Raw genomic sequence first — 26,358 nt, forward strand, 5'->3', positions numbered from 1 at the left:
AAACTGCACAGGTGTCTGCACTGATGGAGCCGAAGCCATGGTCGGGCGCATCAAAGGCTTTGTAAGTAGGGTTAAAGAAAGAAACCCAGATGTTCTTGCTACCCACTGTTTCTTGCACCGTGAGGCCCTCGTTGCAAAGACCTTACCAGCAGATCTAGCTCCTGTGTTGGATGATGTTGTGCGCATAGTGAACTTTGTGAAGACGCGACCTTTGAGATGTCGCTTATTTGCGTCTTTGTGTACAGAAATGGGAGCGGAACATAAAATCTTATTGCTCCACACGGAGGTCAGGTGGCTGTCACGCGGCAAAGTGCTGGCCCGTGTGTATGAGTTGCGAGAGGAACTTAAAATATTTCTTACAAACGAGAGGTCCGATTATTCAAAGCTGCTTGCAAGTGATGAGTGGTGTGCAAAGCTGGCATACCTGGCTGATATATTTCAATATCTGAATGAACTAAACACACGGATGCAAGGTCGAAATGAAAACCTGCTTACAAGCACTGATAAAATGAACGGATTCCGTTTAAAGGTGCAGCTCTGGCAACAACATGTGCAGGGTGACAACCTTCAGATGTTCCCACTCACCGAGAAACTGCATGATGACAATACTGCTGCAATGTGCGAAGCGATTGGCAGACATTTGAAAACTCTTGAGGAGAAGTTATCGTTCTATTTCTCTTCAGCCTTCACAGAATGCCTTGACTGGGTTAGGGACCCATACAGCTCATTATCCGTTGCTGGAAAGGACATGACTTTAAAGGAGCAAGAGGAACTCGTTGAACTGAAGCAAGATCGCGGTTTGAAGCTAAAGTTTGCTGATCTTCCTTTGGACAGTTTTTGGTTATCTGTTGCCAAGGAGTTCCCCATTCTGGCCAACAAAGCTATTTTGACATTGCTCCCATTTTCAACCACATATCTATGTGAGCTGGGCTTCTCAAGCTTGACTGCGATAAAAACTAAAAACAGGGAGAAACTGAGAACTGTTGAGGAAGAGCTTCGTGTGTGTCTTTCCACCATTCCTGCCAGGATATCCCTTTTGTGTTTATCGAAACAGGCCCAGGTTTCACACTGAGTGAGTAAAATAAATTTAGAATCTATATTATTAACTATATGTATAATATGACTGTTTTAGTGTCATTTTGTGCTATTTTGGTTGGTGGTGTGCCCCAGGATTTTCTAAGTATAAAAAGTGTGCCGCGGCTCAAAAAAGGTTGAAAATCACTGCAGTATTGTGTGTGTCCTCCACGTGCCTGTATGACCTCCATACAACGCCTGGGCATGCTCCTGATGAGGTTGCATATGGTCTCCTGTGGGATCTCCTCCCAGACCTGGACTAAAGCATCCGCCAACTCCTGGACAGTCTGTGGTGCAACGTGACGTTGGTGGATGGAGCGAGACATGAGGTCCCAGATGTGCTCAATCGGATTCAGGTCTGGGGAACGGGCGGGCCAGTCCATAGCTTCAATGCCTTCATCTTGCAGGAACTGCTGACACACTCCAGCCACATGAGGTTTGGCATTGTCCTGCATTAGGAGGAACCCAGGGCCAACCACACCAGCATATGGTCTCACAAGGGGTCTGAAGATCTCATATCGGTACCTAATGGCAGTCAGGCTACCTCTGGCGAGCACATGGAGGGCTGTGCGGTCCTCCAAAGAAATGCCACTCCACACCATTACTGACCCACTGCCAAACCGGTCATGCTGAAGGATGTTGCAGGCAGCAGATCACTCTCCACGGCGTCTCCAGACTCTGTCACGTCTGTCACATGTGCTCAGTGTGAACCTGCTTTCATCTGTGAAGAGCACAGGGCGCCAGTGGCGACTTTGCCAATCCTGGTGTTCTGTGGCAAATGCCAAGCGTTCTGCACGGTGTTGGGCTGTGAGCACAACCCACATCTGTGGACTTCGGGCCCTCATACCACCCTCATGGAGTTGGTTTCTAACCGTTTGTGCAGACACATGCAAGTTTGTGGCCTGCTGGAGGTCATTTTGCAGGGCTCTGACAGTGCTACTCCTGTTCCTCCTTGCACAAAGGCGGAGGTAGCGGTCCTGCTGCGGGGTTGTTGCCCTCCTACGGCCCTCTCCACGTCTCTTGGTGTACTGGCCTGTCTCCTGGTAGTGCCTCCAGCCTCTGGACACTACGCTGACAGACACAGCAAACCTTCTTGCCACAGCTCGCATTGATGTGCCATCCTGGATGAGCTGCACTACCTGAGCAACTTCTGTGGGTTGTAGAGTCCGTCTCATGCTACCACGAGTGTGAAAGCACAACCAACATTCAAAAGTGACCAAAACATCAGCCAGAAAGCATTGGTACTGAGATGTGGTCTGTGGTCCCCACCTGCAGAACCACTCCTTTATTGAGGGTTTCTTTATAATTGCCAATAATTTCCATCTATTGTCTATTCCATTTGCACAACAGCATGTGAAATTGATTGTCAATCAGTGTTGCTTCCTAACTGGACAGTTTGATTTCACAGAAGTGTGATTTACTTGGAGTTATATTCTGTTGTTTAAGTGTATATTATTTTTTTGAGCAGTGTATATAGTTCCATTAGGTGCATAGGAATGTCCCCCAACAATTTTGACCCGTGTCAGCAGAACAAGTAAAATTTACCCATGATTGGTGGCAGAGGTGAGTCTCCAACCCAGACCCCGAACGTGCGCTTTCGCCGTTATGCTTCCCCAGGGGACGTCCCACTGCTACCACTCCAGTAGATACTGCTAGCCCCCTTGTTTTACTCGTAGTCACAATTGGACCCTCCACCCAAATAGACACAGGTGGCCCTTCTTACCATCAGTGATTATGACAGAGCCACCTCCATCAACAGCAAGTAGTAACAGCTGACGAAAAACACAGAAAGCCAACTCCAGTTGTGTACCATATATGTATGCAGGCTTGGACTGGTCCACAGGGGAATCCTCCAGTGGGCCCCTGTGCAGGAGTGGGCCACCACCCTCATATATGAGCACTTAGCACTATATACTTGATTCACGATATACAGACAAAGGCAGCATCTTATTCATTTAACAATCAATCCAATTTATTGCTATAGAATTTTGTGAATGAGAATAAAGTCATATTTGCATGTGGCTGAAAAGTTTGTCCCTGGAGTTGATGTTAAGGCCCCGTCACACTTAGCGACACTGCAACGATCCCGACAATGATACGACCTGTCAGGGATCGTTGCTGCGTCGCTATGTGGTCGCTGGTGAGCTGTCAAACAGGCAGGCTCACCAACGATCAGGGGAGCAGCGACATCGTGGAAAGAATCTTTCCACGATGTCCTGCTCCTGGTTACCAGCCTGCTGAAGCAGGAGCAGGCTGGTAACCATGATAAAAATTGGGTTACTAGGGGCACACGCGCACCTAGTAACCCATTGTTTATCATGGTTACCACTCTGCTACGGTGAGCGGGAGGTTACCGCTCACTTTAGCAGGCTCGTAACCATGATAAACAACGGGTTACTAGGTGCGGGTGTGCCCCTAGTAACCCGATGTTTATCATGGTTACCAGCCTGATTGCTGCTCCCGCTGGTCACACACAGCGATGTGTGCTGACCAGCAGGAGGGCAACGACCAAAAAATGGTCCAGGACACTTTGCAGCGATCAGCGACCTCACAGCAGGGGCCTGATCACTGCAAAGTGTCACACATAGCGACATTGCTGGTGAGGTCGCTGTTGCGTCACCAAAACCGTGACACAGCAGCGATCTCGCTAGCGATCTCGCTATGTGAGACGGGGGCTTTACTGGTGGGCCTTTGGCCCCCCACTCCGACAGCGTATGTATGGACATTGATAGAAAGACTAATTTTGATTCACATAATATTCCTATATTATCACTAAACTGCCAGGTCATTAGGCAAGAAGTGTTGATCTAAGGCTGCGTGCCCACGTAGCGTTTTTCAAGCGTTTATGCTGCGGAATTTCCGCAGCGGAAACGCTTGTAAAACGCTAGGTAATCCGCACCCCATGGTCCCCAAGGGGATTCCGCATGTTCTATGCACATGCTGCGGATTTTTCCGCAGCGTTTATGCTGCGTACAAAAATCCGCAGCATGTCATTTAATTTTGCGGAAGCGCAGCGGAACTCCCGCCATTGACTTGCATTGAGACGCACAGAAACCGCGACTGTACATTTTTACAAGCGGCTTCTATGCGTCTCTATGTGCGGATGGTACCCAGTTCTGGAGGAGAGGAGACTCTCATCCAGACCTGGGTACCATTGTACCTGTAAAAAAAAGAATAAAATAACAAATAAAGTTTATATTCACCTGTCCGGCGGCTTCTCTCTGAATGCCAGCAGCGCTGAAGGACCTTCGGTGACGTCACAGTCATGTGACCGCAGGCCCTTCACCGCTCTGTCTCGCGATATGCCGGCAGCCGGGAACCAGCCAGGAAGCAGCGCTGCAGCCACGCCGGGGCCTCGGGGGTGAGTATAGCTTTATTTGTTTTAATTTTTACGGTCACACTGTATAAATCCATGCTGTTTGCATGGATTTATACAGTGTGACCTAGTTGTCAAGCACTTTCCAAGTGATGCTATCGCCTGGAAAGCGCTTGTCAATCTGCATGCGGAAACGCATGTGAATCCGCATGTGGATCCGCATGTATTCTGCAGGAAAAACGCATGCACAATCTGCATGCGTTTTTTTCTGCCAGGGAGATGCAGAAATGCTGCAGAAATTTTCTGCTTCATTTCTGCATCGTGGGCACATAATTAGGGGAAAGCCGTAGAGCACCAAGACATCCCCCACAGTGACCCCAAAGTATTATTTGATGACCATTCAGGTGACTGTCAATCCATGCAATAAATGGACAGACGGAATCTGCTTGTCAGGGGCTTCCTATTATAGGAGGACCATCTGTTTAATTGTGGGATGACCATGTCGTGTTTCTTCACCCCTTGTTGTCTCCTGGTTGCCTCATCCTCCCTGTCTGCCTCATTCACTCTCTTCTTTCTCTCTATATAAAGGATTGCACAAAGTTATCTCCCAGTGGCCAAAATACCTTTTCATCTGACTGATGTTTGAGTATGTCTACATAATTGTAAAGTCTTTCATGTATTAATTAGTGCAAAATAGCGATGAGTAAGGAGGCAAAACTGGTTTATCTGGGTCAGCGGCATCTTCTGGAACGCATCCTAGAGGTGCTTAATATTTACACTTCCATCAGTGCAGATCCAGATTAGAATATAATCATTCATGTTACTAGCCAATCTCCCAGTATTGTTTAGAAAGCCCGACACATAGGAGACTTTGCCCTGGTTACTGGTGGCTTTTGGCATGGCTCATGCTCCTTCCTCTACATCTGACCTGAAAACTGGAAATGTACAACTAATAGATGTCCCGGTCTGCTGATTAAGGTATGTGATTATCTACATATTACACATGCACTTTAGAACATACCAGAGGGAATTTATCATCACCTGTACAGCACTTATGGTGTAAACGACTCATGAAGGTGCAGACCACTTATGAGCAGAGAGGAGTGAAAACAAAAGGATAGGACATGTTGAAGTCAAACTGTCCAATCTTTCTCTCCCTTGGCATCTGCTGCTGGAGAAGAGTCAGAGCTTTTGTCCGGGACTTACATTTCTATGTATTTTCTGTAGGATAGGTAATCAATATCAGATCGGTGTGGGGTGTCAGACCTGCCCCCCAATCGAACAGCTGTGACCAGATATAAGCAATGTACAGGATAGAAGACAGCAGCTAAGTACATAGTTTAATGGCTTCTGCCGGGTACTGCAGCCTCATCTCTAAATTATGTCAATTAGACAATCTTGACTAGGTACACACGGCATCTGTGCCCGCTGTCGGGTGCATGCGCTCAGGAGGTATGTGGCCAACATTGATCGCAGCATGGATGTCTAAACATTCATCCACTATAGGGACCCATTGTAAAAAAAAATATATTGAATTGTTTACTTTTTTTGTAGTGGACCTCTGTATAGGAACGCACAGTCTGCTGCACTTTCTTATACAGAAAAGCAAACGCTATGTAAACACATACCTTCCAGATGGAGGCTAAAAGAACAAACTTTTGTCCTCCCTAATGGAGGCCTATGAAACCATTACAGCATACGTCAAGAAAACCTGATGTATGCTTTAGGGCTCACATTGCTTATAACACGGCCGAGTGCTATCTGATGTTTTATCGGACAGCACTCAGCCCAATGTTATACTATGGGGCAGTGAGGATCTGCTACACGGCATGGGAAAACAGACACAGCATCCTACATGTGCATCCGATAATCGGATCATGTGCACCCATACAAGTCTATGGGTGCGTGTAAAACATCAGATTGCACTCAGATGTCATCCGAGTGCAGTCCGACATCCGCGGACAAAGACAATGGAGAAGATGGAGAAATTAAGCTCTCCATCTTCTCCGCACCTGTGCTGCGATTCTCTCATGCGAGAGAATCGGATACAGTAAGATGACACTCAGACAGAGTTTGAGCGAAGTGTCATTAGCATAATTGGCCCAATTCTCTCACATGAGAGAATCAATTGCCATGTGACCCCGGCCTTAGGCTAAAAGCAGAGACAGAATGTGCACTTAGCCTGAGACATCTAAGTGTTCTTGGTGAATAATCTGCATTTAAAGGGAAAGTCTGGTTTTACCAATTTTATAACTATTCAGTAATTAGCCATTATTTTTGCTGTGCTGTTAGCAATGTCATTGCCACTGCTGGGAATGGCCAACTGCTGGTGCCAACCAGTGTCTGATCAACATCTTTGGAGGCTTCTGGGCAAAACGTTTGTGGGCAGCCTCTACCCACTGCTCGGAAAACAGAGTAATTTTGTTTTACAGCCGTAATAATATTGCCATATGGTAATTATGACGTGCCATAAAGTGTGTAAATGCCAGTGCCAATGTATTACCACAGTATAGTTCTTAAATAATGTTACAGTCAGTACCACTTAGTTGGCCATAAGCCATCAGGAAAGTCTAGAACCTCATATTTTTATTGAAAATAATAATTATTAATAATTGGCAGTCAAGCACACAATGTGCTGTGGCACAGCACAGGCTAACACGCAGCGCACAACAGGTAACACCATTTGTCATACACGGGTGATGGCATTCTTAGGCAACTAAAATGATGGAAGGGCAACGTCTGCTCTGGGAGACTTAGCGCAGCCATGTTTTTGCATTGGTGCCATGTACTATGAAGATGTCTTTGCCACCACATGCCATTTAAAATTCAGTCAGTTCTTCAGCGTTCTGTCATCCAAGTCATCGTCTGCAGCTAAGAAGCGACTAGTAGAATATTAAATGGCAGACGTTATCTCTTCTGCCAATTGTGGGAAATTGGAAGATTGATGTGTCACATTGTACTTGCACCAAGATGGAAGTTCAGCCCAGGTGTGGCCAGCTTCACATTGAGCTATGCAAGAATCACAATGAGAACGCTCCACGTCATGGAGAATAGCAAGAACCGAAACATAATATACTTTACAGTATAAATCTACCCTATTAATCGTGGGTGTGCACCAACACACTGACATTGCTACACATCATTATACACTAGGGAACAGCTTGCTCTATAAATCCTCGCACCGCTGCCATTGGTTCTTGGCCCCACAGAAAAAAAAGAGTCAATTCATTTTATGTAAATGGCAAAACCCAAAGGAGTTACTGGGGAGAGCTCCGCCGTGTGCCCCATACACACCCGGTGTTTCTCTAACCAGTGAAGTCAACATGAACGCTAAGCAAGCATGTAAGCCTACGGGGTCGGAGGGATAGCTTATTTCTGACGCGCCCCCTGGGCCGTGGGGTACCCGGAGCCGGGCCGGTAGATGCTGTCGGTTGTAGTCACAGTGGCGGTGACCCGGTTAGTGACCCAGGGCGGTCAATCCAAGGGGTTATTTGTATATATGGGTTTTTATAATGTCCGACTACGCCACCTGTGGAGTGCGGCTAAAGGGGGCCGCCGCTGCGGAACAGTCCTCTGAAGCTGGTGGTATTGCAGCAAGGGTATTATTACTCCCCACAGCAAGAGTGTAGCTTCAGGGCAGTGTGCAGGGCCGGCGTCAGCACCCGGCGCACCCAGGCAAGTGCCGGGGCCCTGAGCAGGCAGGGGGGCCCACTGGCGGTCGCGCACCCCGTTGGGCTATGGGCGGAGGAGAGCAGTGTCAGCGCCCGCTCCCCCCCCCCTGCTTGCTCAGGGCCCCGGCAGCGGGATACTTACCTCTCCTCGTGCCTCCACAGATCCGCTGTCTTCCTGCTCTGCGCTCCCTGTGACGTCTCAGGTCAGAGGGTGCGGTGACGTCTTTCCACCGCACGCTCCCCTGAGCCATCACAGGGAGCGCAGAGCGGGAAGACGCCGGCGACACTGAGGAGTCCGGACCCGAGCAGCTGCAGCAGGTGGAGAGGAGGGAGGTGAGTATTTGATTTTTTATTTTTTTATGTATGGAGGCATGGGGCATAATATGGGGGGGTGACATCCTGCATGGGGCATAATATGGGGGGGTGACATCCTGCATGGGGCATTATAAAGAGAGGGGGGGTGACATCCTGCATGGGGCATTATAAAGAGAGGGGGGGTGACATCCTACATGGGGCATTATAAAGAGAGGGGGGGTGACATCCTGCATGGGGCATTATAGAGAGAGGGGGTGGCAGCCTGCATGGGGCATTATAGAGAGAGGGGGTGACATCCTGCATGGGGCATTATAGAGAGAGGGGGTGACATCCTGCATGGGGCATTATAAAGAGATGGGGGGGTGACATCCTGCATGGGGCATTATAGAGAGAGGGGGTGACATCCTGCATGGGGCATTATAAAGAGAGGGAGGGGGTGACATCCTGCATGGGGCATTATAAAGAGAGGGGAGGGGGGTGACATCCAGCATGGGGCATTATAAAGAGAGGGGAGGGGGGTGACATCCTGCATGGGGCATTATAAAGAGAGGGGGTGACATCCTGCATGGGGCATTATAAAGAGAGGGAGGGGGTGACATCCTGCATGGGGCATTATAAAGAGAGGGGGTGACATCCTGCATGGGGCATTATAAAGAGAGGGGGTGACATCCTGCATGGGGCATTATAAAGAGAGGGGGGGTGACATCCTGCATGGGGCATTATAAAGAGAGGGGGTGACATCCTGCATGGGGCATTATAAAGAGAGGGGGGTGACATCCTGCATGGGGCCTTATAAAGAGAGGGGGTGACATCCTGCATGGGGCCTTATAAAGAGGGGGGGTGACATCCTGCATGGGGCATTATAAAGAGGGGGGGTGACATCCTGCATGGGGCATTATAAAGAGGAGGGGTGACAGCCTGCATGGGGCATTATAAGGGGGGAACAGCCGGCATGGGGCATTATAAGGGGGGGAGGAACAGCCTGCATAGTGCATTATGTGGGGGGGACAGCCTGTATGGGGCATTATGTGGGGGGTAACAGCCTGCATGGCGCATTATAAGGGGGGGGCAGCCTGTATGGGGCATTATGTGGGGGGTAACAGCCTACATGGAGCATTATATGGCGACCAGTATCCTGTATGGAGCTCTATAAGGGGACCAGTATCCTGTATGGAGTGTTATATGGGGACCAGTATCCTGTATGGAGCTTTATAAGGGGACCAGTATCCTGTATGGAGCGTTATATGGGGGCCAGTATTCTGTATGGAGCCTTATATGGGGGCCAGTATTCCATATGGAGCCTTATATGGAGGCCAGTATTCCGTATGGAGCCTTATATGGGGGCCAGTATTCCGTATGGAGCCTTATATGGAGGCCAGTATTCCGTATGGAGCCTTATATGGGGGCCAGTATTCCGTATGGAGCCTTATATGGGGGCCAGTATTCCGTATGGAGCCTTATATGGGGGCCAGTATTCCATATGGAGCCTTATATGGGGGCCAGTATTCCGTATGGAGCCTTATATGGGGGCCAGTATTCCGTATGGAGCCTTATATGGGGGCCAGTATTCCGTGTGGAGCCTTATATGGGGGCCAGTATTCCGTATGGAGCCTTATATGGGGGCCAGTATTCCGTATGGAGCCTTATATGGGGGCCAGTATTCCGTATGGGGCCTTATATGGGGGCCAGTATTCCGTATGGGGCCTTATATGGGGGCCAGTATTCCGTATGGGGCCTTATATGGGGGCCAGTATTCCGTATGGGGCCTTATATGGGGGTCAGTATTCCGTATGGGGCCTTATATGGGGGCCAGTATTCTGTGTGGAGCGATTCGCCGGTTTCTGAGCTATTGTGGAATTTACAATAGATATCGCTCATGTAATGTAAGAAGTTAAATATTTGCATTGTACTATATATATATTTCTCTGCGGTATCTGTGCATCATGAATCGTGGTATGTATTAAAGGGGCCCACTGAGACTCTTTCGCCCGGGGCCCAGAAAAACCTGGAGCCGGCCCAGGCAGTGTGGGTGGATGATGGTGATTGTAGTGCAGGGAGTCACTAATGAACACAGAGTCCGTGTGATGCAGTCCCAAGATCTTTACTCACAGTTGTTGCAGTTCTTGTTACAGGGACCCATGTAACGGCCCTCGTCGTTCTGTGCTCACTCAGTGAGGGGTTCAGCCGACCCCCAGGTAACTCTGGAGTATTTAGCAGGACCCCCTTCTGTGTGTCCTTTCTCTGGCCTTCTCCCTGCACCTCACACCCAGTGACACTTCTATCCGGTACCCTCGGGCCTTGGCGGGCGACGTGTGTTCCGTCCCCTGGGTCCTACGTGGCTACCTTCTTAGTGAGACTGGTGTGGACTTTTGGCTTGCTGTACATAAAGTGCTGCAGCCTCCGGTTTCTAGTTGAGCCGTGCTGTTTCTCCGCTAGTTGAGGGACCGGTTCCCCTTATCTGGCCTGACCCCTCTACCTCCTGGTAGCAGCGGGCGTACGGGTGACCTTCTGCACGGCCCGTACCACTAGGGTCCCTTCGGTTCCTGGAGCCTTCCTGCTCCCACTCCTCTCTTCTCTCCTTCAGTCCTGGGCCTCACAGGCTAGGCCCGCCTCTGGAGCAGAGCTCATACAGAGCCTCTGCTCCTTTCACTGAGCTGACTGAACTGAGCCCTGATCTAAGATGGTGTCTCTATTTTATACTCTCTCTGTCATGTGCTCCCAGGATCTCCTTCCTCCAACCCATCCACTACATGGTTCCACCTCTCTAGGTGGTTCCCCCCACTCCAGCCAGGGACCAGGGACTGTACTCTCCCGTAGGAGCAATCTCGCCCTGTACCCTGGAAATGTGGTGTAGTGAATGCTGGCGTTAGGATCCTGAGCCATACTCCTTCCTTACCTGAGAGTGAGGTACCACACCTCTGGATGAGATGCAATACCTCTGTGGTGACCGAACCCTCAGGGGCGCCACATTTACATGTATGGTTAGCTTTAATTTGGGTCTGCTAGGTACATGGCTACCCATCCTAGTCTGCCTGGGCATCATGTAACGCGATGTTCTCTTTTCAACCATTTTTAAATAGTTATTCTCACAATAGTAATATTTTTTACAAAGCGCATTAAAAATATATACAGTACTAGCCTGTGGCGTAACTAGAGTCCTATGGGCCCCAGAGCATTGTTTGGACCGGGGCCCCCTACACTGCATGTTGGTCAGATGTATGGGCCCTTGTAGCATTCTAAATTTTATAAGGACATACATTTTGCCTCCCCATTATGTAGTAATGTCCCCCATACTGGGCCCCTTCCGGGTATATACAGTGCCTTGTGAAAGTATTTGGCCCCCTTGAACTTTTCTACCTTTTGCCACATTTCTGGCTTCAAACATAAAGATATAAAATTCTAAATTTTTGGGGAAGAATCAACAACAAGTGGGACACAATCGTGAAGTGGAACGAAATTTATTGGATATTTTAAACTTTTTAAAAAATTAAAAACTGAAAAGTGGGGCGTGCAATATTATTCGTCCCCCTTGAGTTAATACTTTGAAGCCCCACCTTTTGCTGCGATTACAGCTGCAAATCACTTGGGGTATGTCTCTATCAGTTTTCAACATCGAGAGGCTGAAATTCTTGCCCATTCTTCCTTGCAAAACAGCTCAAGCTCATTGAGGTTGGATGGAGGGCGTTTGTGAACGGCAGTTTTTAGCTCTTTCCCCAGATTCTCGATTGGATTCAGGTCTGGACTTTGACTTGGCCATTCTAACACCTGGATACATTTATTTTTGAACCATTCCATTGTAGATTTTGCTTTATGTTTGGGATCATTGTCTTGTTGGAAGATAAATCTCCGTCCCAGTCTCAGGTCTTTTGCAGACTCCAACAGGTTTTCTTCCAGAATGGTCCTGTATTTGGTTCCGTCCATCTTCCCATCAATTTTAACCATCTTCCCTGTCCCTGCTGAAGAAAAGCAGGCCCAAACCATGATGCTGCCACCACCATGTTTGACAGTGGGGATGGTGTTTTGAGGGTGATGAGGTGTGTTGCTTTTACACCAAACATATCGTTTTGCATTGTGGCCAAAAAGTTCGATTTTGGTTTCATCTGACCAGAGCACCTTATTCCACATGTTTGGTGTGTCTCCCAGGTGGCTTGTGGCAAACTTCAAACGAGACTTTTTATGGATATCTTTTTGAGAAATGGCTTTCTTCTTGCCACTCTTCCATAAAGGCCAGATTTGCGCAGTGTACGACTAATTGTTGTCCTATGGACTGACTGCCACCTCAGCTGTAGATCTCTGCAGTTCATCCAGAGTGATCATGGGCCTTTTGGCTGCATCTCTGATCAGTCTTCTCCTTGTTCGAGATGAAAGTTTAGAGGGACGGCCGGGTCTTGGTAGATTAGCAGTGGGCTGATTACTCCTTCCATTTCAATATGATCGCTTGCACAATGCTCCTTGAGATGTTAAAACTTGGGAAATCTTTTTGCATCCAAATCCGGCTTTAAACTTTGCCACAACAGTATCTTGGACCTGTCTGGTGTGTTCCTTGGTCTTCATGATGCTCTCTGCACTTGAAACAGAACCTTGAGACTATCACAGAGCAGGTGCATTTATACGGAGACTTGATTACACACAGGTGGATTCTATTTATCATAACCAGTCATTTAGGACAACATTGGATCATTCAGAGATCGTCACTGAACTTCTGGAGTGAGTTTGCTGCACTGAAAGTAAAGGGGCCGAATAATATTGCATGCCCCACTTTTCAGTTTTTAATTTTTTAAAAAAGTTTAAAATATCCAATAAATTTCGTTCCACTTCATGATTGTATCCCACTTGTTGTTGATTCTTCCCCCAAAAATTTGAATTTTATATCTTTATGTTTGAAGCCAGAAATGTGGCAAAAGGTAGAAAAGTTCAAGGGGGCCAAATACTTTCACAAGGCACTGTAAGTCCCCCATCCTGAGCCCCTTCCTGCTATATATATGTCCCTCATTCTGGGCTCCTTCCTGGTATATATATGTCCCCCATCTTGGGTTCCTTCCTGGTATATATGACCCCCCATTCTGGGCCCCTTCCTGATATATATATATATATATATATATATATATATATATATATATATATATATATATATACAGTCCAGACCAAAAGTTTGGACACACCTTCTCATTTAAAGATTTTTCTGTATTTTCCTGACTATGAAAATTGTACATTCACACTGAAGGCATCAAAACTATGAATTAACACATGTGGAATTATATAGTTAACAAAAAAGTGTGAAACAACTGAAAATATGTCTTATATTCTAGGTTCTTCAAAGTAGCCACCTTTTGCTTTGATGACTGCTTTGCGCACTCTTGGCATTCTCTTGATGAGCTTCAAGAGGTAGTCACCGGAAATGGTTTTCACTTCACAGGTGTGCCCTCTCAGGTTTAATAAGTGGGATTTCTTGCCTTATAAATGGGGTTGGGACCATCAGTTGTGTTGTGCAGAAGTCAGGTGGATACACAGCTGATAGTCCTACTGAATAGACTGTTAGAATTTGTATTATGGCAAGAAAAAAGCAGCTAAGTAAAGAAAAACGAGTGGCCATCATTACTTTAAGAAATGAAGGTCAGTCAGTGCGAAAAATTGGGCAAACTTTGAAAGTAGTCTTGGCAAAATAGCAGGGAAGAGGGAGAGGGAAAAAAATATCAGCTCACCCGTTAGTAGACAGCTAGAAGCTCTGTGTTAGAGATGATCCGACAGCGGAATAGCCTTGGTTCCAGGCAATCACTTGGAATATAGAGCAAGGAAAAAGAGAGCACTAGGTATCCAGCGGATCTTCATTAAAATATAGCTTTTATTGGAAACATATAAAAGCAGCCATGTCACAAGGACAACACACGGAGTACTAATCCACAGAGCATGGTAGTCCCAACGCGTTTCAGCTAGGTGTTAGCCTTAATCATGGGATTAAGGATAACACCTAGCTGAAACGCGTTGGGACTACCATGCTCTGTGGATTAGTACTCCGTGTGTTGTCCTTGTGACATGGCTGCTTTTATATGTTTCCAATAAAAGCTATATTTTAATGAAGATCCGCTGGATACCTGGTGCTCTCTTTTTCCAAACTTTGAAAGTGTCCCCAAGTGCAGTTGCAAAAACCATCAAGCGCTACAAAAAAACTGGCTCACATGAGGACCGCCCCAGGAAAGGAAGACCAAGAGTCACCTCTGCTTCTGAGGATAAGTTTATCTGAGTCACCAGCCTCAGAAATCGCAGGTTAACAGCAGCTCAGATTAGAGACCAGGTCAATGCCACACAGAGTTCTAGCAGCAGACACATCTCTACAACAACTGTTAAGAGGAGACTTTGTGCAGCAGGCCTTCATGGTAAAATAGCTGCTAGGAAACCACTGCTAAGGACAGGCAACAAGCAGAAGAGACTTGTTTGTGCTAAAGAACACAAGGAATGGACATTAGACCAGTGGAAATCTGTGCTTTGGTCTGATGAGTCCAAATTTGAGATCTTTGGTTCCAACCACCGTGTCTTTGTGCGACGCAGAAAAGGTGAACGGATGGACTCTACATGCCTGGTTCCCACCGTGAAGCATGAAGGAGGAGGTGTGATGGTGTGGGGGTGCTTTGCTGGTGACACTGTTGGGTTTTATTCAAAATTGAAGGCATACTGAACCAGCATGGCTACCACAGCATCTTGCAGCGGCATGCTATTCCATCCGGTATGCGTTTAGTTGGACCATCATTTATTTTTCAACAGGACCCAAGCACACCTCCAGGCTGTGTAAGGGCTATTTGACCAAGAAAGAGAGTGATGGGGTGCTACGTCAGATGACATGGCCTCCACAGTCACCAGACCTGAACCCAATCGAGATGGTTTGGGGTGAGCTGGACCGCAGAGTGAAGGCAAAAGGGCCAACAAGTGCTAAGCATCTCTGGGAACTCCTTCAAGATTGTTGGAAGACCATTTCCGGTGACTACCTCTTGAAGCTCATCAAGAGAATGCCAAGAGTGTGCAAAGCAGTCATCAAAGCAAAAGGTGGCTACTTTGAAGAACCTAGAATATAAGACATATTTTCAGCTGTTTCACACTTTTTTTGTTAAGTATATAATTCCACATGTGTTAATTCATAGTTTTGATGCCTTCAGTGTGAATGTACAATTTTCATAGTCATGAAAATACAGAAAAATCTTTAAATGAGAAGGTGAGATAATGACTTTTGTGTTTTCATTGGCTGTAAGCCATAATCATCAACATTAATAGAAATAAACACTTGAAATAGATCACTCTGTTTGTAATGACTCTCTATAATATGAGTTTCACTTTTTGTATTGAACAACTGAAATAAATTAACTTTTCGATGATATTCTAATTTAGTGAGATTCACCTGTATGTCCCATAGCCTAATATATCTGCCCCCCATCCGGAGTTCCTTCCTGGAATATATGTCCCCAGTTCTGCCGCTGTTCTCTTACGAATAGTAAAAAAAAACAACACAATTCTATTGACCTACCACCGCTCCCACATCGCGCAGCATCCTCTTCTATAGCCAGCACAGAGTTCTGTAGCTGACATCGGCATGCCTGCTATGGGTGACATATGCTGTCACTGCCATGCGCCATCTGCCGATGTAAGCTGCTGGTCTCTGATTGGCCGGCGGCGTGTATTGCAGTGCAGGAACCAGGTGGGTTTCAGCGCCACTAAATACTTCACCTGAATGTGCGTCCTCGGATGCACATCCAGTTGAAATAGCCACTGGTGTCAGTGGGCCCCCCAACTGCACGAGTCAGTTCATGGTCAGACCCTCTGCAACCGCGATCATTTCACCCCTGGTACTAGCCCAACATAAAGTTTCTGTCTTGTACCTTTGTGTTTTTTTTCAATTCCTTCTGCCCCTTTGTGCATCCAGTTTCACAGTGTTGAATGGGTAGTCCTATTTTTGTCTGCTAAAACAACATTGACCAGCAGGACCCTGCTTCTCCAAAGTGCTGCAGTGCCCTCCCTCTGGTCTCAACATGGCGAATTTTTATTTCTATGGATGAGGTGACCATTGAAAATAGGTTGTTTTGGCACATGATTAATTCTGTATATATACAGAAAACTGAGACCACATTAATATTTTTGGGAATAATCCTTTAATAAAAAAAATATATATATATTTTGCAAGTAATTTTGATTAAAACTTTGCCAACATTTTGTATATACAGGTCCTAAAGAGACCTTTGTTACCTCCATGGTAGCTGACTACAACTTCTATTTGTCCCGTTTCAAACAACACTAGTTGTAAAGTTGTCACCATAAGCATAATTTTTAAAAAAAGCCCACTTTTTAATACAATTTTATTTTCAGGTCCAACAACTTGCGCTGGTTAATTTCCTTCCTAGCAGTAGGTGTGTTTTTTTTTTTTGCTCTAAATTCCCCACATCGACCTAAATGATAAAATTATAATTGTCTGCATCCACCACTAGGGGGAGCCTTGGAGCATAACATTTTATTATTGAGTTCAATATATGGACCGTATGCAATAAGCTCCCTCTAGTAACGAATACAGATATCGGAAATTGAGTTCTTACTGCTGCAAAGAATTACTGCGGCAGAATTTTGTACCTATTTAGGTAAAAAAAATAACAAATATGGTTTAAGATGTACATTCACTTTAAGAGTCCGTGCACTGCAGCAGAATCTCTGTATATACAGTGGTGTGAAAAAGTGTTTGCCCCCTTCCTGATTTCTTGTTCTTTTGCATGCTTGTCACACTTAAATGTTTCAGATCACAAAACAAATTTAAATATTAGACAAAGATAATACAAGTAAACACAAAATTTAGTTTTTAAATGAAGGTCTTTATTATTAAGGGAAAAAGAAATCCAAACGTACAGAGCCCTGTGTGAAAAAGTGATTGCCCCCCACCCCACTTAAAACATAAATTAACTGTGGATTATCACATCTTTGGGAAACTGAGTTCAATTTCCCTAGCCACACACAGGCCGGATTACTGCCACACCTGTTCTCAATCAAGAAATCACTTAAATAGGACCCGCTTGACAAAGTGAAGTAGACCAAAAGATCCGCAAAAGCTAGACATCATACTGAGATCCAAAGAAATTCAGGAACAAATCAGAAATAAAGTAATTGAGAGCTATCAGTCGGGAAAAGGTTATAAAGCCATTTCTAAAGCTTTGGGACTCCAGCGAACCACAGTGAGAGCCATTATCCACAAATGGCAAAAACATGGAACAGTGGTGAACCTTCTCAGGAGTGTCTGGCCAACCAAAATTACTCCAAGAGTGCAGCAACGACTCATCCAAGAGTTCACAAAAGACCTCACAACAACATTCAAAGAACTGCAGGCCTCACTTGCCTCAGTTAAGGTCAGTATTCATGACTCCACCATAAGAAAGAGACTGTGCAAAAATGGCATGCATGGCAGAGTTCCAAGACGAAAACCACTGCTGAGCAAAAATAACAAAGGCTCATCTCAGTTTTGCCAGAAAACATCTTGATGATCGCCAAGACTTTTGGGAGAATACTCTGTGAACTGACGAGACAAAAGTTGAACTTTTTGGAAGGTGTATGTCCCATTACATCTGGTGTAGAAGTAACAGCATTTCAGAAAAGGAACATCATACCAACAGTAAAATATGGTGGTGGTAGTGTTATGGTCTGGGGCTGTTTTGCTGCTTCAGGACTTGGAAGACTTGTTGTGGTAAATGATACCATGAATTCTGCTGTCTACCAAAAAATACTGAAGGAGAATGTCCGGATATCTGTTTGTGACCTCAAGCTGAAGCGCATTTGGGTTATGCAGCAGGATAATGATCCAAAACACACCAGCAGATCCACCTCTCAATGGTTTAAGAAAAACAAAATTAAGACTTTGGAGTGGCCTAGTCAAAGTCCTGACCTTAATCCGATTGAGAAGCTGTGGCATGGCTTTAAAAAGGCGGTTCATGCTCGGAAATCCTTCAATGTGGCTGAATTACAACAATTTTGCAAAGATCAGTGGGCCAAAATTTCTCCAGAGCATTGTAAAAGATTCATTGCCAGTTATCGCAAACACTTGATTGCAGTTGTTGCTGCTAAGGGTGGCCCAACCAATTATTAGGTTTAGGGGACAATCACTTTTTCACACAGGGTCCTGTAGGTTTGGATTTCTTTTTCCCTTAATAATAAAGACCTTCATTTAAAAACTGCATTTTGTATTTCCTTGTGTTATCTTTGTCTAATATTTAAATTTGTTTTGTGATCTGAAACATTGTTATGGCTATGTCATGAATCTGTATGTTGTCTTTGCACCGCCATATGGTGCCTCCAGGAGGCAATATATTCTCCGCATATATCCATGGTAAGGCTCCATTAAAAAGCTCCAAAAGGCAGCTCAGAGTTAGATCAGCCTACAGATGCCGTATTCTTGATCTGTATAATGGCAGTAGGCATGTGCCCTTAGACTAAAGCTAATTATATATGGATGGATCTATATTGTGCCACCATCTGATGTCTCCGTCATGTCCCATATTATAATATAGAAGCAATACCTCTGTAATATGGCGTGTAATTCTGCAAATCTTCATTTATTTGCATACCTCGACATCACCCCATATATAATGGCACAAAAAAGTTTGGGCACCCCTAGTCAAAATTACTGCTATAGTGAATCCTTCCAGTTCTGTGAGACTCCTGGGTCGTCTTGCATGCATAGCTCTTTTGAGGTCTAGCCATAGATTTTCAATGATGTTCAGACCAGGGGACTTTGAGGGCCATTGTAAAACCTTCAGCTTGCGCCTTTTGAGGTAGTTTATGGTGGATTTTGACTTGTGTTTATGATCATTATCTATTTGTAGAAGCCATCCTCTTTTAAACTTCAGCTTTTTTACAGATGGTGTTATGTTTGCATCAAGAATTTGTTGAAATTTCATTGAATCCATTCTTACCTACCTACCTGTAAAATGTTCCCCGTGCCATTGGCTGCAACACAACCCCAAAGCATGATTGATCCACCCCCATGCTTAATGGTTGGCAAGATGTTCTTATCCTGAAATTCTGTGTCCTTTTTTCTCCCCACATACTTTTGATCATTGTGGCCAATGAGTTCTATGTTAACCTAATCGGTCCACAGGACTTGTTTCCAAAATGCATCAGGCTTGTTTAGATGTTCTTTTGCATACTTCTGATGCTGAATTTTATGGTGAGGATGCTGGAGAGGTTTTCTTCTTACGACTCTTCCATGAAGGCCATATTTGTGCAGGTGTCTCTAAACAGTAGAACAATGTACCACAACTCCAGAGTCTGCTAAATATTTCTGAAGGTCTTTTGGAGTCAAGCGAGGGGTTCTGATTTGCCTCCCTAGCAATCCTACGAGCAGCTGTCACTGAAATTTTGCTTGGTCTTCCAGACATTATCTTGACATCCACTGTTCCTTTAACTACCATTTCTTAACTACATTGCGAACTGAGGAAAGGGCAACTTGAAAACGCTTTGCTATCTTCTTATAGTCTTCTCCTGCTTTGTGTGCCTCCACCATTTTCATTTTCAGAGTACAAGGCAGCGGCTTAGAAGAACCCATGGCTGCTCTTTTTTGGCACAAGGTTAGAGGAGGTTGGATTTTTATAACGCTGGGTAATTTGCATTAACTGGCCTTTCCTAACAATGATAGTGAACAAGTCATAACCCTAACAGGCTAATTAAAGTCTGAAACCTTGGTCAAAGTTATCTGAGCACACAGATCTACAAGGGCGGCCAAACTTTTGCATTGGCCCATTTCCCTTTTTGTAATTTGTAAAATGCAAAAAAAAAAAAAAAAAAGACTATATATATAATGCCGCACATCACAAGCTCATAGTGCCAACCATTGTGCCCTTTTTATATATATATCAGCCAGGACCTTTAGGGGAATTCTCAAGGGAGATTTATTGCAGACATAGCTGCACCTGTCACATTCATCTGTATGGAGCTGAGAAATCCTCGCACACTAGTCAGAAAACACCCATTCAGGATATGTGCACACTGGTCATATACGCAGCAGATTTTTCTTCCAGATATTTCTTATGGAAATTCTGTTGCGTATTGCAGGGCCAACGTTATGGATTACAATAATAATAATAAAAAATTCTATAGTGCCAACATATGCCGCAGCACTTTACATTTTAGAGGGTACTTGTACAGACAATAACAGACTTTACAGAATAACAATAATCCCATAAATTAACAGATACCAAGAGGAGTCAGGCCCTGCTCTCATGCTTACAATCTACGAGGAAATAGGGGGGATATGAAAGGAGGATGATAATTTCTTGTATTGTATGGTCAACCATTAATGTAGTGTGGCCTTAGGCCAATCTAAAGTAATGGGTTTTTAGGCCCTGCTTAAAACTGTGGGTATTAGAGATTAATTGAAGTGTCCTGGGTAATGCATTCCAAAGAATTGGCACAGCTTGCGAGAATGCTTGAAGACAGGAGTGGGAGGTTCGGATTATTGAGGATGTTAATCTTAGGTCATTAGCAGAACGGAGGGCACGGGTAGGGTGGTAGACTGAGACGAGGGAAGAGACGAAGGGTCGTGCTGAAGCGTGGAAAGCTTTATGGGTGAGGGTGATGAGTTTATATTGAACTCTGTAGCTGATCGGCAACCAGTGAAATGGCTGGCACAGGGTAGAGGGATTGGTGTAGTGGTTGGAAAGCAATATGATCCTGGCTGCTGCATTCAAGATGGATTGGAGAGGGGAGAGTTTAGTAAGAGGGAGACCGATTAGTAGAGACTTGCAGTAGTCCAGACAAGAATGAATAAGAGCAACAGTAAGAGTTTCTGCAGAGTCAAAGGTAAACCAAAAACAAGCAAAATACCCAAATAACTGTAAGTAAATGGATAAATCGCACAGTGCATAAAAATAATGATAAATAATAAAGGGTATTTAGTCTAAGGTAAGAAAAGGTAAAATTCTAGAGATGTTTTTGAGGTGAAATGAGATGAGCGGGCGAATGATTGGATCTGGGTAGAGAAGGAAAGATCTGAATCAAGTATGACCCTGAGACAGCGGGTATGTTGCTGGGGAGTACAATAAGGTTACGTTCCCACGATGAGCTTTTGGTGGGTTTTTGATGTTGCAGATTTTCTGCACCTATTAAGTAAATTAGGTTACTTGCATTTTTTTCTAAAATACGCAGTGTAAAAAAACTCAAAAAAACTTATCGTGGGAACGTAGCCTTGAGGGTTCACATACTATCAGTATTTCCATCAAACCATTTTCACATAATTACACCTAAGGCTATGTGCACACGTTTAGTGCTGGCAAGAAAAATGCAGTGTAAAATACGCACATTTATGCCGCTTTCTTTTTCCCCATTCATTTGAATGGGTGAAAAACGCTGCAAAAAAGCTGAAAGAAGTGACATGCTGCAGATATGAAACTGCTTCAAATCTGAATGCAAAAAATAAGCCACGTGTGCTTGAGATTTCAGACGTTTCATTCACTTTGCTGGAACAGTATAATACTGCGTTTTTCATGGAAAAAACTTGGGAAAGACGCCGCAAAAATGCCGCATGTGAACATACCTTTGGAGTATTAGCACAGGTTTAGTATTTGCAAATTTCTCTGCAGCAAGAAAATGCTGCATAAAATACAAACATTTTTGCATCCGCATTTCAGGCGCTTTTTTCCCATGCATTTGATTGGATGAAAAATGCTGCAAGAATTGACATGACGCAGATAGGAAACTGCTTCAAATCTGAATAAGCAGTTGGCTTGAGATTTCAGAAATCCATTCCTTTCGCTGGTATTGTTAAATGCTGCGTTTTTTCTGTGGCAAAAACTTGGGAAAAAACGTGGGAAAACGCATCATGTGAACAAGCCCTTACACATTCATTAAGCCACAGTGCGGCTTGTGATATTTTTATTAAAAGGCTTTTTTAACACAACGAAGATGGAAGTCTGACCCAATTACAAAGTCATAGTCCTTGAGCTATGACCTACTTGCCTCTTTGGCGTCAGCCTTAGTACCATCTTAGTGACCTAAATCACATAGACATTGCCACCATTAAGCCCCAGTGCCGCAGCCTCCTGGTAATAAGGGTCACAAGGACCCCCTTATACCTCCTCGGGGCCTATTAATCGTCCCTAAATCTCATCACCTTGCTGAGGAGAAAAGCTGCAGCGATTATAGGTTGGATTTTTGCGCCTTGTGGCGGTAGTATAGGTGTTGCAATTTGGCCCTGTCCTTTCTATAGTACTACGACCTGCGGCATGTGACGGCAGTTGTTGCTGGGTCGCCGTGCAGCACCCACCTTATTCATTCTTTAATTTGCATTTTTTTAATTCAGCATTATGGATGTTTTTTTTTATCCAGATGTTTTATCCTAATTCATCATTTGCGCTTTTTCAAAATGTCACAATTTTTGCGCAATTAGTAAAGTCCTAATTCTAATTTTAATTCTGCACAGCTGAAGGATCATGCAACTTTTATCTTTTAATAAAAGGAAAAAAGGTAAAAAAAAAAAATACAAAAAAAAAAGTAACTTAAAAGAAAAAAAAACCCGCAGGGGATGATGAATGGGGGGCAGTGTCTGCTGCAGCCCCCAGCCCATCAGTGCACTAGGTGGTCTGCAGATCTAAAGATAGGGGTAGTGTAAAGTGAGTGCCCCCTGTTGCTGCTCTGGCACAGGGTCTCCCAGGGTGGCAGGGCACTGCATGGCAGCACTAGACACACAGTCTGGCAGTGTCTGGCTCTTTGTCCTCACCACACATCCCAGCTCCCGTTTTCCATTCCTTCTCCTCCCCCTTTGCTCAGATCCCCAGGGAGGAGGAGGAGGTCACATGACCGGGGGTGGGGGCGGGGTCTGTCCTTGTCTGCAAAAAAAAAAAAAAGCCATTTTGAGAGAGAAGGTAAAAAAAAGAAGAGAGGAGAGAAGAAGAAGAAGGGAGGAAGGGGAGACAAAGGGAGGGGGAGACAGGCAGGGAGGAGAGCGCTCATAGACGGGGCTGGAGGGGGAGGGGAGAGCCATTGGAGAAATAATCCTGGAGACAGGCGGACCACAGAGAGAGCAGCATCATCAGGTAAGGGCACCGGGGGCGGACCCTGCATGATGTGCGCCTTGTGGGGGCACAGCTGGGGTTTGGGGCGCCCCGTATGTGCTGCTATTAGATGGGGTCTTGTGCTGCTTTTCCTGCCCCCTCCCCAGGTCTGTATTTATGATGTGGGGGATGGTGCTGTGTGCCCCCCTATATAATCCTGGGGAGATCGCGTCCCCTCCTCGTGTAGCTAGACACGGGCGATTTTCACCAGGAACTTACCTGTATGGATGATGTCCAAGCGCGCCGTGCCGCCATGTCCTGGTCTGGGTGGCAAACTTTTGATGTATACATGACGGGTACAGTGATGAATTATTAGGATTTATCTCTGGTGGTCCATGTCATGTCACCCCTGTGCGCTGTAAACCTGTACGTATATGGCCGCCTATAGATCGCCCCCCTCCTGTGGTGTTTTGGGGGTCCCCGGCTATAGATGGCTTTTCTTCCTTCATCTCATGTATTATACGTAAAGGGGGAATCAGCCTGTAATAACTACTGTCTGTCACCAAGGAGCTGCGGTGACAGCGTACCCCCCCCCATTTCAGTAATCCTTTACGGTCATTCCAAACTTTAGCCAAAAAATATGAAAACCTAAATCCAAGAATCGGCCAATTCTATCAGAACATTTACCAACCTATCTATTACTCGGTGACAACCAGTGTGGCTTCCCTAGCAGGCGGTGTCTCCCAGCTTTACCAGACCACTGAATGGCATATCTACTGTGAGAAAGCTGGAATTGTAGAAGGCTTCACCCAGCTTTCCCAGGATCGGATGTAATGAAGAACAGACTGACAGAAGAGGACGATTCAAGGACTTCTGTTTTTGAGTGGAGAACATCCTTATCAAGCGATGACCTTTTCACGCGTGAGCGCTGCTCGACCCGACTGTATTGAAGTCCCTGCGAAGTGGACAATTGAGGACTACATCTGTATCATCCTACTTGTCTCTGCTCATGGGAAAGCTGGGTGACAACCTGTACCTGCTACTCCCACAAGGGTTGTCACTCCTCCGGCCTACACTACTGAAAGGCCCTAAGTAATGATAATGTCCCGGAGTTACACCGCGGTGCATCTAGGCAGATTTGCTGATCAGGACTCTGGGAAAGCTGGGTGACAACACCTAGGGGAGCTGTAGTATGAGAATGGGAGAAAGGTGCATTTCCCTAATTGATCACTTGATTAACTGATTGCAAGTTGATTACTAAGGCTGTACCCGAACGCCCATATGTATTGTAGTTCTCCAAACATAAGATTTCGTTTTAATCCTGCACTTTGATCTGGAAATCCTAATAATATGAAATATGGAAAAATAGATACTGGATTGGGAGTGGACACCTCAATATGTCCTTAGCACGCCTCTGGTTTAGAAAACTCATTTTCATCGACACTGGGCCTCATTCATTATCGCATTTGCGACTTTTTCTTTTTTTTCTGTACCTTTTTTGGGTGTTTTTCACCTGTTTTTTTCATTTGTGCCTTCTTAAATCCCTATTTTATATGTCTTCTTAATGTTTGTCACTGTTGGCAGGGTTTGGGGTTTCTAAATGTTTTTGGCAGATTCAACCATTGTAAGTTTTCAAAAGGTCGCAAAATTTTGGGTAAAAAAAAAAGCCTCGAATTATGAATCGGACAATTAATTACTTAATTCTTTGCAAGGCTTCATTCAGATGTCTGTGTTATTTACGTATGGAAAAATAATGGTACAAGTGTCCTCAGTGATTTGGATCCTAGTTTCAACCGTGTTTGCTCAGTTTTTACCATCAGTTTTTCATCATTGATTTTCACTTATGCATAAATAAATGTCAAATCTCCCATACATTACAGTGCACATTGATGCTGTCTGTGTTTTTCATGAACCCATAGACTTGTATGGGTCATTTTCATCTGTGATGCTGGGAATAAATGGACATGTCTGAGATTTTTGCAGGGACACAGGGTCTACAAAAAACATAGACATGTGAACAGCCCCATAGGCTATAATGAGTACATTATCTGTGAAAATCATGAAACACTGATGTCTGAATGAAGCCTTAAAGGGCTATTCTGATCATAGACATTCCTGCCATACCCACAGGATTTCTCGGCAATGGTGGCTCTCACTTTTCACCTCTACAGGTGTTTCCCTAGAAGTGAGTGATGATGTGCGGCCACTTCCCTATTTGCAACAGATGGGAGATGAGGGTCGGGAAGGTGCTCGTCCCAGTGCAGGGATATACCATAAGCATCTAAAATGGGAATACCCCTTTATTAGGGGACGTAACAATTCAAGATCCTTATCTTTTGGCCAAGCGCTGTATACTGCTAATTCCTGCAGTCCCATAGACAGTGAAGGGAGCGAAGGTCAAGCATGCCCACTTCCCAAGGTTTCGGTGTTCCAGGGCCTTTATCTCCTGATCACCCAGACCCCCAGTGATCAGTAAGTTATCCCTTTTCCAATGGATGGGGATAAAACAGTTATAAAGCTTGTCTCTTGCTCTGTAGAAACCCACTGCGTAATTCTTCGTTTCTCCTGTGGTGGCGCACTTGCTGCCAAGTTTTCCTTACGATTACATCTAATCCCTGGGGGACCCTCTTAAAAAGAGGGGATTAGCGAAAACCAAGAACCCCCTTTTTAAAAGTTATCATTGGAGTTAAATATATACATAATATATATGTGTGAGTGTGTAGCTGTCTGGTTGTTGGAGCAGCTGATGATCCGGCAGCAGAGTTTTCCTGTTTATGTGATCTGGTGTTAGAGACCACATATATAGCAGTAGGCAGGTTCTGTTCTTGTGGTGCCATCACTCATATTAGCAGTTATATTTCCTAGAACTAATTCCTTTACATTTATGGCTGCAATGAATGCTGCAAACAGTACGTAATTACTGTTCTCCCCATATGTGGAATACTTGTTCATCCTGGGCTTCCTGGTTCAGGTATAA

The 26,358-nt window shown here is 45.1% G+C and overlaps 1 protein-coding gene across 2 annotated transcripts in view; it reads left to right on the plus strand.

Moving 5' to 3' along the window:
- Positions 1-5,205: 5,205 nt before the first annotated feature.
- PCGF2 (polycomb group ring finger 2) overlaps positions 5,206-26,358 on the plus strand; it is a 33,617-nt gene continuing 12,464 nt past the window's right edge. The window contains exon 1 of one of the 2 annotated variants that reach the window (XM_073683464.1): positions 5,206-5,368. The gene's annotated coding sequence lies outside the window, so the exon portion shown is untranslated. Of the gene's footprint in view, positions 5,369-23,201; positions 23,424-26,358 lie in introns of those variants that run through there. The other variant, XM_073683463.1, reaches the window with a different exon arrangement.

This window comes from Phyllobates terribilis, unplaced genomic scaffold, assembly GCF_046119375.1.
Source record: "Phyllobates terribilis strain yellow unplaced genomic scaffold, ASM4611937v1 Scaffold_5__5_contigs__length_657084704, whole genome shotgun sequence".
NCBI lineage: Eukaryota > Metazoa > Chordata > Amphibia > Anura > Dendrobatidae > Phyllobates > Phyllobates terribilis.